The sequence below is a fragment of the Mytilus trossulus genome, chromosome 2 (genome assembly GCF_036588685.1).
Source record: "Mytilus trossulus isolate FHL-02 chromosome 2, PNRI_Mtr1.1.1.hap1, whole genome shotgun sequence".
NCBI classification, from domain to species: domain Eukaryota; kingdom Metazoa; phylum Mollusca; class Bivalvia; order Mytilida; family Mytilidae; genus Mytilus; species Mytilus trossulus.
The window spans coordinates 13,696,758-13,709,427 of record NC_086374.1 but is presented as its reverse complement, the minus strand read 5'-3'; the positions used below and the strand labels follow the sequence as shown (position 1 = coordinate 13,709,427).

At 31.3% G+C, this 12,670-nt stretch overlaps 1 long non-coding RNA gene across 2 annotated transcripts; it reads left to right on the top strand.

Moving 5' to 3' along the window:
• Nucleotides 1-10,173: 10,173 nt before the first annotated feature.
• Nucleotides 10,174-12,456, top strand: LOC134706546 (uncharacterized). Of its 2 annotated transcripts, none has more exons than XR_010105633.1 (4): nt 10,174-10,361; nt 10,764-10,986; nt 11,420-11,498; nt 12,239-12,456. It is a non-coding gene; the product is annotated as an uncharacterized LOC134706546 (long non-coding RNA). The 2 variants fall into 2 exon arrangements; XR_010105634.1 differs by having other exon boundaries at nt 10,343-10,378.
• Nucleotides 12,457-12,670: the final 214 nt, after the last annotated feature.

Here is a 12,670-nt window from a genome sequence, read left to right as displayed (position 1 = left end):
ATATTTTGCGAAAAGTTTAACTTAAATAATTATAACAAGTAGATCAATAATAAAGATTATATATACACTAAATAGGAAAACTCTTCGTTTACAAAAAATATTTCATATAAGAGTTGATTTATGTTTTAGAAAAAAATATGTGTTTCTTGTGAATATAAGAAAATAATGTTTTGTCAGATGTGAAAAATATTGTTTGCATAACGAAAAATAATTCTCAACTGCACACTTTAAAGGAAATCATATAGAATGGGTGGGAGTCTACATCACTTAACCACTTAACACATCCACAGACTTGTTGCTCGTGTTCTTGAAAGTGTAAAGAACATGACTATTCACGCATGTTATTTTGGAATAGACATCCTAAATCATCAAGGTCATCTTGCGGTTTCCATTGGTAGATCTTTGTAAATTTTGTGATTGAATATTCTACGGCTATATAGGCTATAGCCTTTATCCTTCAATTGACGAAACTTATCAATAAACCATCGACTCTAGAATTCTTCTGTCATTCGTTTATCATTTTAAAGATATCGATAAACATAGCTGAAAATTTGTATACAAATGACAACACATATTGAACATTTTTATTACACATGTTTTGTCTTCTTACAGTGTTTGGTTTCTTGCTCCTTTTGGACGTCACCAACGCCACCGGAAACTCCCTGACATCACTCGGTTAAGCTTTGTAAGTATATATCATAAAATAGTAAATATGGAGTCATTGGTCTGAAGTTAATTGTATATATAAAAAGTACTACATATGGAGTTAGTGGTCTAATGTTAATTGTATATATAAAAAGTAGTAAACATGGAGTCAGTGGTCTGAGGTTAATTGACTAAAGATGGTATCACTTCCTGCGCATAAATTGTATTTTTTTCTGCTACACAACATGATTTATTGAAAAGCATCATACACAAAGGATAACTTCCGAGCAAAGGTCATAAACTTTTAAATAACGTCAATCCCGGAATAGCCATCATTATGAATATCCTGAGTATTATATCATATTTCTTAGCATTATAATTATTCATTAGCGGTAATCTACTGTGTAGGATTAGATATATAGATATATTAACTGTATTATCAACACTTTTATGTCATCAACTTTTTTTATAAATATTTATCTTGAAGTATAACCACCTATAACTAATAAAGAGTACGGCTATGGTATATGTTTATATGCTTTTGAAAATGTGCTGTAAAGCTGTATGATTTGAATGTATTATTTACCACAAAACATGATAATTTACATTTTTACTTTTTTTATATATAGATTTGCTGTAAATGGAATTTGATCCTTATACATACAGTTTTTGGAACTACAACACAGGAAATTATTGCAAATTGAGAAGTTATAGAAAATATGGATCCGTTGAGTATTTGACCAATCTGGTGTTTAATTCAAAATAAATTCTAAAATGTTGGTGAAAGTTAAATTTGAATAAAGTTATGAAAAAAAACAGAACATAGTTGCTTTTAGTTTTATTGTCATTCTTGAATTTCTTGGGTCCTGTCAAGACTCTTGGTCCACTCGATTTCATTTCCAGTATACTCGAATATATTCTTTGGATTAGCATGAGTAAAATGATTTTATCAAAGTGCAATTATTTTCGGAAACAAAAGTCTCTGCTGGACGAAAAAATATTTATTTCGCTTTGAAGTTTCAGTTTCGACTAATACCAATCGAAGTTTTTATGACTATCCTAAGACAAGTTATAGTCCTAGGACATATTTTAGTCCCAACACATGTTCTAGTCCTAAGACAATGCTGTTGACATGACCCCTGATCTCGTTACAGATAACAAAATGTATGTATAATCGTCGAACTCTCTTTGGATATTGTTATCATACGGGATCTATGTCGATAATGTTATCATACGGGACTTGTACTGGAACAAAACATTCATTTGATTGACATTATACATATTAAAGTTAGATTGGGATCAGTTTTAACATCTCTTCAAAACTGTCCGAATAATAAATTATAGAAATGTTTTTCACCATTTTTCTGGCAGAATCTATTCTTAGCTCGAATTTTTCATAATTGTTCAAAGTTAAATTTGTTCTTAAATTCAACAGCTTCTGTAAGTCCCTTTTTCTGAATGTGTAAGAACATTTGTTTTAGTGAAATTGAAACTGATCCCATTTGGATCTGAATTCTCAATGATATTTCTAAAGAACCAACTCAAGCAATTAGAATGCAACAGCCAATCGTTGTCGAAACATAAGCAACAACGAAAACAACCAATCAAAGAAAAAAATGTTTTGTAGTTACCAGATGGACTTATAGTTTTGACAAGTTAGACACTAAAACATGTTGGCAAAGTCAAACGATAGAACATACGATATTTTATTTCTATTCAACTTATGATTTTATTATTTTCCTTTCGGTACCTTCCTTCTCTTTTGTTCAAATATTGAATTTATTAGAACACAAAAAAGTAATGTCCATCGATCGATGGTCCTAAATGAGTGTGATCATCAGAAAGGGTAAACTTGATCATGCTAGGGGCAATTGATATCAGATATTTGGCTCTCTTAAATTATGCTTATTTTTAGTTTCGAGTTCTAAAGCTAGTTATTGTTTCGATGATTACAAACCTTTTGTAGTTTGCTGTTAAACATTATGTCTCCAGTGAATATGATGGATGTTATATACTAGAAACAATTGTCTCAGAATATGATTGGCTGAGTCAAAGGGTCACAACCTTTCTCAGTTCCCTGATGATCAAAATGTGTTCACAGGTGTTAATGAAACTGACAACTTCGTGGAAAGTGGAAGGCACTCGAAGGGGATTTTGGTTAAAAAAAAAGGAACTTTATCTTTTTTTAAATCATTACAGAAACAGCTTATTACATAGTACACGTAGATTTTTATACGAGTATGCAATCCGAGTTCGATATGTAGATTGGACGAGATATTTGTTGGTTTTCATAACGATTGAGTTGTTATTCCTATTTCTGTAATGATAAAAAGGAAGTTCTGGTTATATATTTTCGGAAGATTTGCTTTAAAGAATTGCAGGATAGGTTCGATAGACAAATCAATACATTTTGCGTACCTCTTATTATTATCACTCTCCTTTCAGTGTGAGACGAGAACTAACACTTCATACTCTTGGACTTTAGCAAATTAGAAGAACAAACATACATAATTGTTCTGATGATAACTATAGCTGTATAGATCCCCATCCTTCGGTCTTTATTAGATAGTTATCTCATTGGTGGTCAAACTTCTTTATTTGTCTGTGGATTCATTTATTTTCGTGGATACCAATTTTCGTGGTTTGAGGAAAATTTAATTTCGTTGTTTTGGCTAAGTCTACACTGATTCCTTTGGAAAAATAGTTTTTCGTTGAACATTTGAATTCGTGGTTCTCCTGTTCCCACGAAATCCACAAAAATTGGTATCCAACGAATATTAATGAATCCACAGTATTAGTAAATTATTTATTTATTTTTAAAGCAAACACGTTCTTATACTGTCGAAAGTAACTTTCACAGTTGTCTGTTGTGTCATATAACTGTACAGCTTTTGAAAAGAATTCAATCTGTACTATAAACTACATACAATGACACATCTTTTATGAATATATAGGATATATTCGTTTCCAGTTAGTATAGTCTCATAATAATATCATTGGAAAAACATTCTTTTATCTAAAACTAAAAGAGCTTTACAAATTTGTATTCCGTTTAATGAAATATTGTTTTAAATGCATAATAGTAGCAAACATACGTGTTGTCATAGTAACAAATATATTATGAAACATATTCATACATTTATTGAAAAGAACGACATATAATATAAATCATGAAATATGAGTTAAAAATTTCTCTTAGCTTCTTTTTGATGTTATGAACAGACACTTATTGTTTAAATCATGACAATCACGGATTTTCTTCTAATGAAAGGTTTATACTTAAAATCTATATTCTCTTCCAATTCAATACACAAATTCAATCGGTTCGGTGTGTTGATAATTTATATTTGATAATATAAGGATTGATATTATTAGTAGCAAGACATTATAAGAGATGGAGTCGTAGAAACAACAGGCACTTGTCACATGAGATGTTTCTTTTTATTATTAAAGTATAAATATATATATATATATTAGACCGTTGGTTTTCCCGTTTGAATGGTTTTACACTAGTAATTTTGGGGCCCTTTATAGCTTGTTGTTCGGTGTGAGCCAAGGCTCCGTGTTGAAGGCCGTACTTTAACCTATAATGGTTTAATTTTTAAATTGTTATTTGGATGGAGAGTTGTCTCATTGGCACTCACACCACATCTTCCTATATCTATATATATAAAATGACTGAATAAATAGTCAACGATCAATCTTACAGGGCGATGGATCATGTAATATGATTCTGTACACTACAAAATATAATATATAACAAGTCAAAAAGAGTACAACATCACCATAAAATAACTATAAAATATACAAATATTAGATATTTCGGATAACAGATATCCTTCTTCAATAATAGCACGATGTCAAATGAATCGTGTCAATTCAAATTGAGACTATCAAAATCTTGATTTATACAATTTAAACGAACGCTGGAACAATTTTAAAATTTCCAAACACACCGCAAAGACTACAGAAATATGCCAAAAATAAAAATAGTTATTTACGATGTGAAATGGCACAACTTTAGATTTCCAAAGGATGTGACAGTTGAGATGTAATAACTGCATTGAGGGCAGTCCTCAAACAAAAAAAATCAAAAAAATCAAATATGTCCTAACCGATCCAAGATGGTATAAATTAGACAACGGCAGGGCAATTACAACAGAACTTACATATTAAAGCCTTCCAAACGAATAGCAGTCTAATAGCGATTGAAAAAAAAAGTTTTGTATAATGAGGTAAAATAATTGAACGTGGCAACGTACTTATACATCATCCCGAATCAATGAAAACCTGTAATTTAAACTGTTATTTAAAAAAAAAAATTGGAACTGTAAAGCCAGTACTAAATCCGGCGTTGTTTGAAACAGGTGGTCACAGGAAAATGAGGGACTCGTTCTATGTTTTTTCATTTATGCCCTCTGGGGAGACTGTCCGTAACTTTCTTATCCAAAATCTTTCCCGAGCGACTCTGTCGACCTTCGACCAACACTCGTTGTGGTCTATGATCGTGATGGTAAGGTTTTTGAGATCAGCTTGTGTGTGTCCAGGTGATCTCAAATGACGACTTACGGGTAGGTCGGGCTTGCAAGTGTAGTCACTTCGATGACCATTCATGCGTTTGTTAGACAGAGCAGCCATTTAACAAACGCATGAATGGTCATAGTTATTTTATGGTGATGTTGTACTCTTTTTGACTTGTTATATATATATATATATATATATAAAATGACTGAAGAAATAGTCAACGATCAATCTTACAGGGCGATGGATCATGTAATATGATTCTGTACACTACAAAATATAATATATAACAATTCAAAAAGGGTACAACATCACCATAAAATAACTATAAAATATACAAATATTAGATATTTCGGTTAACAGATATCCTTCTTCAATAATAGCACGATGTCAAATGAATCATGTCAATTCAAATTGAGACTCTATAAAAATCTTGATTTATACAATTTAAGCGAACGCTGGAACAATTTTAAAATTTCCAAACACACCGCAAAGACTACAAAAATATGCCAAAAATAAAAATAGTTATTTACAATGTGAAATGGCACAACTCTAGATTTCCAAAGGATGTGACAGTTGAGATGTAATAACTGTATTGAGGGCAGTCCTCAAACAAAAAAATCAAAAAAATCAAATATGTCCTAACCGATCCAAGATGGTATAAATTAGACAACGGCAGGGAAATTACAACAGAACTTACATATTAAATCCTTCCAAACGAATAGCAGTCTAATAGCGATTGAAAAAAAAAGTTTTGTATAATGAGGTAAAATAATTGAACGTGGCAACGTACTTATACATCATCCCGAATCAATGAAAACCTGTAATTTAAACTGTTATTTAAAAAAAAAATTTGGAACTGTAAAGCCAGTACTAAATCCGGCGTTGTTTTAAACAGGTGGTCACAGGAAACTGAGGGACTCGTTCTATGTTTTTTCATTTATGCTCTCTGGGGAGACTGTCCGTAACTTTCTTATCCAAAATCTTTCCCGAGCGACTCTGTCGACCTTCGACCAACACTCGTTGTGATCTATGATCGTGATGGTAAGGTTTTTGAGATCAGCTTGAGTGTGTCCAGGTGATCTCAAATGACGACTTACGGGTAGGTCGGGCTTGCAAGTGTAGTCACTTCGATGACCATTCATGCGTTTGTTAAATGGCTGCTCTGTCTCGCCAACATACTGCATGCCACATCGACACTGAAGGAGGTATACAACATTCTGGGTTTTGCAAGTTACATTGCAATATATAGTGTACACAGACCCAGTCGAGTGGCAAGTGAATGTTTGAGTATTCAGTATTTGTTGACAAGTCATTATATATACGAGTCTAAATTGAAAACTACGTTCAAACCTATGATTGCGTTGGATAAAAACCGCAATTTTTATACGTGTGCATGTCAAACAAATTACGTTGTAGAAGGGTCTAAAAACAGCACAAACAACATTTTCCAAAAGACCAAAAAAGTGAAAAAGTATATTTAAACAAAACGCGTTTGACTAACAGGTCGAACAACTGATGTTCTTTAACCCTGCTGACTGCCATTGACGATTGCCAAATAAAATTGATCACAAGATGTAACCAAATAGATCTGAATATAAATTTAATACGTCACAGAAAGAAAAAATATATATATATATATATAGTGTCTAAAAATAGCAACAATCAACATTCAATCTATCTAGGTGTGGATCAGTTTGTAAATAAACTGATACAGTTACTAAATTGAATTATATAAGTGTCTAAGAATGTAACTTTAACACACTAATGGGTGTTATAAAATTAGGTGTTATATTTTATATATTATTCACGCAATATTTCGCTAAACAAATTAGCTTCATCGGGCGTGTGCATCTATCAAGGTGAAATCGGATGCATGACAAAAAATATCTTTGTAGCTTGAGCTACATAAAAGTTTAACATATTGATTAATGATCTGTATAAAACAAATTTTTGCCGTTTATTGTACATAAACATTTTTTTCCAAAAAATTAAAACAAATAGTTGTTTTAGTTAAATAGAAGTAAAATTGATGAGTTATTCCTTTGTTTTCGTGAAAAACAGTTCTACCCGAAAACAAAGAAATATGAGAGGGATGAAAAACAGTTCTACTATATAATTTTATATTCATAATTTTTTTTAATTTTCCCGTTCTATAAAATTAATGTAGAATGTGACATTAGAAGATCCATAAAGGAACAATATTTTATAACCAAATTCAAGCCAAAACTAAATGCGCATTAGGCTTTCAATAGCGTTACATTTGGCTTTCCATATTGTGTAGAACGTTTATCTCCCTTTTGTAATTGTTTTATGACGTTACGTACTTAACTACCATCTCATAGTTACAATTATTCGCCTTTCACCTGAAGATTGTTGTAAAACATGAAAGTACTTGTGAATATTAAATAATATATGCACTATCCGAAAATGTTGGACTTTTTTTTATTTAGATATATTTATCTATACTCAAGACTTTTAACAATTCGATATATATATATATATAAAAACATGGGCCAAGTGCCTATGGTACAAACCTACTGAATGACTAGATCTTTGGAGGCTCACGTAAAAAACAGTATTTCACTCGTAAAACTTTCCTTCCCTTTAAGCTCAGCTGGCTCATTTGGCCAAATGAGCTTTTCTCATCACTTAGCGTCCGTCGTCAAATAGCTTTTACAAAAAATCTTCTCTGATATAAGAAAAGAAAAAGAAGATGTGGGATGATTGCCAATGAGGAAACTCTCCACACAAGACCAAATTACACAGAAATTAACTACTATAAGTCACTGTACGGCCTTCAATAAAACCCATACCGCATATTCAGCTATAAAAGGCTCTGAGATGACAATGTAAATCAATTAAAACGAAAAACCTCAGTCTTAAATAACCTGAAATTGTTTTGGCAATAACAGAATGAAACAAAAGAAAAAAAACAACTGTATGCAAAACCCAACATTGAAAGCTAAAACCTTAGCAACACGAACCCCACCAAACCGGGGAAAATCCCAGATGCTCCGGAAGGGTAAGTAGATCATATCTTCATGTGGCACGCATCGTTTTGCACATAAAAGTATAAGCTGGTAATATGTCCAATTCGATCAGTTAAGAGTTTATGAATATTTCTGACTGCATTACCATCTTGAAATTCTATCAATTAAATGCAAGAAGTATTGTAGGACTCGTACTCGTATATCAAATTTTTAGTGTGTGTAGACAATGCATGCAGTGAACATGTCTAAACCATTGAATATAAAATAGAAAATGGAAATGGGGAATTGGGTCAAAGAGTCGGTCAAAAACCCGATCTAACAGCAGAATACAAAACTATGTACTATTTCAGTGAAAATGTTGGCTTTATGGGTGTAAGAGTTAAAGTCAGGAAAACCGCAATTTACGTAAAACATACAATTTAAATAATGTCTCATTAAAAACATACTTTGTCTGGATGTGTTTACCTTACAACTTATTGCAATTATAACGTCCAATATAGAAAATAAGAAAATGTGGTATTATTTCAAAATGAGAACAGCCATCATAGTTCAAGTAGTAAAAGCAGTTATATGTCATCGTATGGCATTCAACCATGAAAAAAAACCTCATTTTGTATAGGCAGCTTTAAAAGGCCTCGACATGGAAAATGTGAAATAACTCTAACGAGAAATCTAACGGCATAATTTATACAATGCAATTTACAGACATAAACCTACGGCATCTATTGAATTGCAGACTCCAAACATAGGACAGGTACTTAAAGTATGTGACTGAATTAAACATATACTAGTATGTTGTTTATTGCTTAATCCCGCTTTTTACCTGGGACAGTGGTGTTACAGCACGACATAAGAACAAGCTGTAAAGATAAGTTGCACATAGCTTTAACCACTAAATCGAAACATAAATTAACGGCAAACAGACTTATAAATGATACAAAAAGTACCGATTTAAAAGTACTTGCAGATACAGAAAGCTAATCCAAAGCCACTTACAACTTATAAATTATGATTTCCAAGACTAAAGTATCATACAGTATACATCCCATGTCATCTAGACAATTGATTGACTAGGCACTTTTGAATAGATTGGACACATTTAAGGGGAATTACACGTTTAAATGTGGAATGTATAAAAGGGAACAGTACATTGTATATGACAATAGATGATATTAATTAATGGCAATTATTCAACATTAAATGTTACTTTGTCGCATTTAGTCAAATTTAAGACTGAATAGAATTTCGAGAAAAAAAATAGGTGCAAAATATTCTTTATACATAAATAAGGCCGTACGTTTTCTTGTTTGAATCGTTTTACATTGTCATTTCAGGGCCTTTTATAGCTGACTATGCGGTTTGAGCTTTGCTCATTGTTGAAGGCCGTACAGTGACCTAAAGTCGTTAATTTCTGTGTCATTTCGGTCTCTTGTGGCCGTGACATTTGTCTCATTGGCAATCATAGCACATCTTTTTTTTTATATTAATACCAAGATAATAATCTAATAGTCTACTAGATTTGTCATCCCTTTTGGTGTGTACACACCCTAAGCAAAGTAAAAATCGTTTGACCTAGGTATGTACACAAACCTAATAATATTGAAATGTGTAAGAATAGACAAAAAAGCGTTCCAAAAAGTCAAATTTAAAAAGAGAATGCATAAAGAATCAATGATAGAGTTATTTGATAATATGGTATACTTATATGTTGTATTATAGATTTAAAAACAGTTTTTTTTAATCGTAATAAATCTGTAAATTTATATCTTGATATCTGTGCCCTTCGTAACTTACTGGGTGTTAAAAGGTTTTGCTTATATGTTTCAAAAACGTATGTAGTAACCTTTAGATATTTACATCTTTTTCCCTTGGTCTTTTAGTTGATATTTGTCTCATTATCAATAGAACCACTTCATATCATATTTATATTTACTTATATCCTTCATGTCTCTCCGAATAATTAATCTCAGACCACGTTATATTTAACATTTTATAACAACATATAACCATTCAGAAAAGTTCCTGGTCTGGTCCACAACTACATGTACATGTATTACATGGACTTACATATACTGTCGATCAATATAATACATGTATACATTTCCTATGTAGATGATGTAAACTTGCAAAATGCAAACCTTGGTAGTATATAAAGACTTTCAGAATTATTTCGTACAGATAACTCTCAATTAGATATCTCAGGTGAGTCTTATAACTAAGTAGGTTTAATTTATTTCAAAACAAACGATTTCATTTATGTTTTAACTTCAACAAATAACGACATAGTAAAAAATCATTTTATAATTTTTTACATGCTTTTTTCAAAAAAGTTCTCATAGCATTTATAACAACTTTATGCACTCTTTATCTATTAGTTTTCTCAGTTTGAACTGTTAACCCTAGATTGGAATGTAGGTAGATGAATTCCGAACTCAATGTACGTTGTTTTCGAAAAATACATGATATTGTCCTTTATCAAATTCACTTCGAAATTAAATGATTAACCGAGTAATGATTGACAAAAACAAAAACAAAAACATCATCTAGATTTTGTTTGTTTGTTTGATTGTGTATTTGAAGTGAATGATATTTCTTCAATTGTAGTCGCCAAATTCCATCAAAATGAACAAATCCATCATCCTTGTCCTGGTCCCATGCCTTGTTGCTTTCGTCATGGCCCAGCAATACGGATACCAATCCGGATACCAGTCAGGATACCCAGCTTACTACGGGAATCAACTTAATGCTTACACACAACAGACCAGATTGTACAACTATGGAAACTCTGCCACAGCTCAACTCCAAGGAGCCAAACTTCTTAACTACTGTAAGTCTAATTTAGTTAAACAAAAACGTGCATGATATACATATATATATATATATATATAACTCATCTAAACATCAACCCAACAATGTTAGATCTGTAAATTTGCTTTCGCAAATTTTTTGTTCTTCCCTCGCCGGGATTCGAACCAATGCTACTGAGATGTCTAAATATATATATATCTACTTCAGTTGTTACCCCGATTTTGTTTTTTGTCCATGGATTTATGAGTTTTGAACAGCGGTATACTACTGTTGTCTTTATAAATCCTACAAATTCTCTTTATTTTTATTTTCTCTTTTCCAACTCAAAGTTTAAATTTAGTACACTATTTTATAAATTAAATAAGTATTAGATTAGAGATAATATTTCAACTATTTATATGTCATGAAACAATATAAAACAATAATCATATGACATAATATGCTTGTTTCAGTGTTCGGATTCTTGCTTCTCTTGGACTTCACAAACGCAACAGGAAACTCATTGACCAGCAACTTCTTGGGTTAAACTATGTAAGTATATTTAATTGTAGCTTAACAAGTCTTTTTAAAATAAAGCGACGCGTACATGTTTCACGATATATAACATTGTAAAGAACAGATAACAAGTTTTTATTTGTCACAATTTAAAATAAATAAGATTATAATTGTGTTGTTAAATTATCATTAAAGTATAACATTAGAAATTGATTTGGTGTTATTATACGATACCAAAAACTATTGGCCCTTGTCGGGCAAGATGAAATACAAAATACATAATATTCAGCATTATTCTTGAAAATATGAGCAATGTATAGGATATTTTTACAGTATGAGGTCGGTTTTATAAAACAAAAATTAATAGAAAAAGTTCTAAAATTTATTAACATGAAATAAAAGAACCAGGAATATAGGATATTTTGGAAAAAAACATATATTTGTAGTCCAGTGGTTAAATGTCGTTCCTTAACCATGAAAAATTTCAAGTTAGTAGTAATATTCTTTGATGCCTGTCAAATATGAGTTGTCTAAAAACTCCACTGGTTTATTGCATGTCCAAAACTAACTTATCATTTGTGCCTTTGCCTCATCTCTTTTTTGTAAATTAATCTGAAAACTCAGTGAGAAAGAGTGCTATACAATCTCTAGGATTTCCTTGTCATTTTAGTAATCGTCCTTAAGTTTCGACTCCACATTTGACCTAAAACTTTCAGGATAATACGTTTATCATTTATGACTAGTTTGTTTAAATTTATTTTCTGTTTGTATTTTAGATACTGCTCCATACATGTTAAGCTACCGGTTAGATGAAACTAGAAGAATACGTTTGTATACAGCTTGACATGAAGCAAACCTGACGTTCCTTGTAAATAGTTCTGCTTTTAGGCAAACTAAGAGAACATAAGAGTATATAATGTGTCAAAACGGATGTACAGTAGTTTTGTAATCATGTAACAGTTAGCTTTTAAAATAAAAATATAAATTACTGATATCATGTCTACGCATTATTGTGCCTTTGTCCATTTGTCAACATAACTGTGGGCATTTTAGCATATTCCTTAACATAGTTTATTTTGTATTCAGTTTCCTTGCAAAATAAATATTAACTGTAAAATATATATAAAGCACATCTTACGTAAAATTATTAATGGTTTAAAGACAGCTATCCACCAATGACAGGAACATAGACATGAACAGCTGAATTA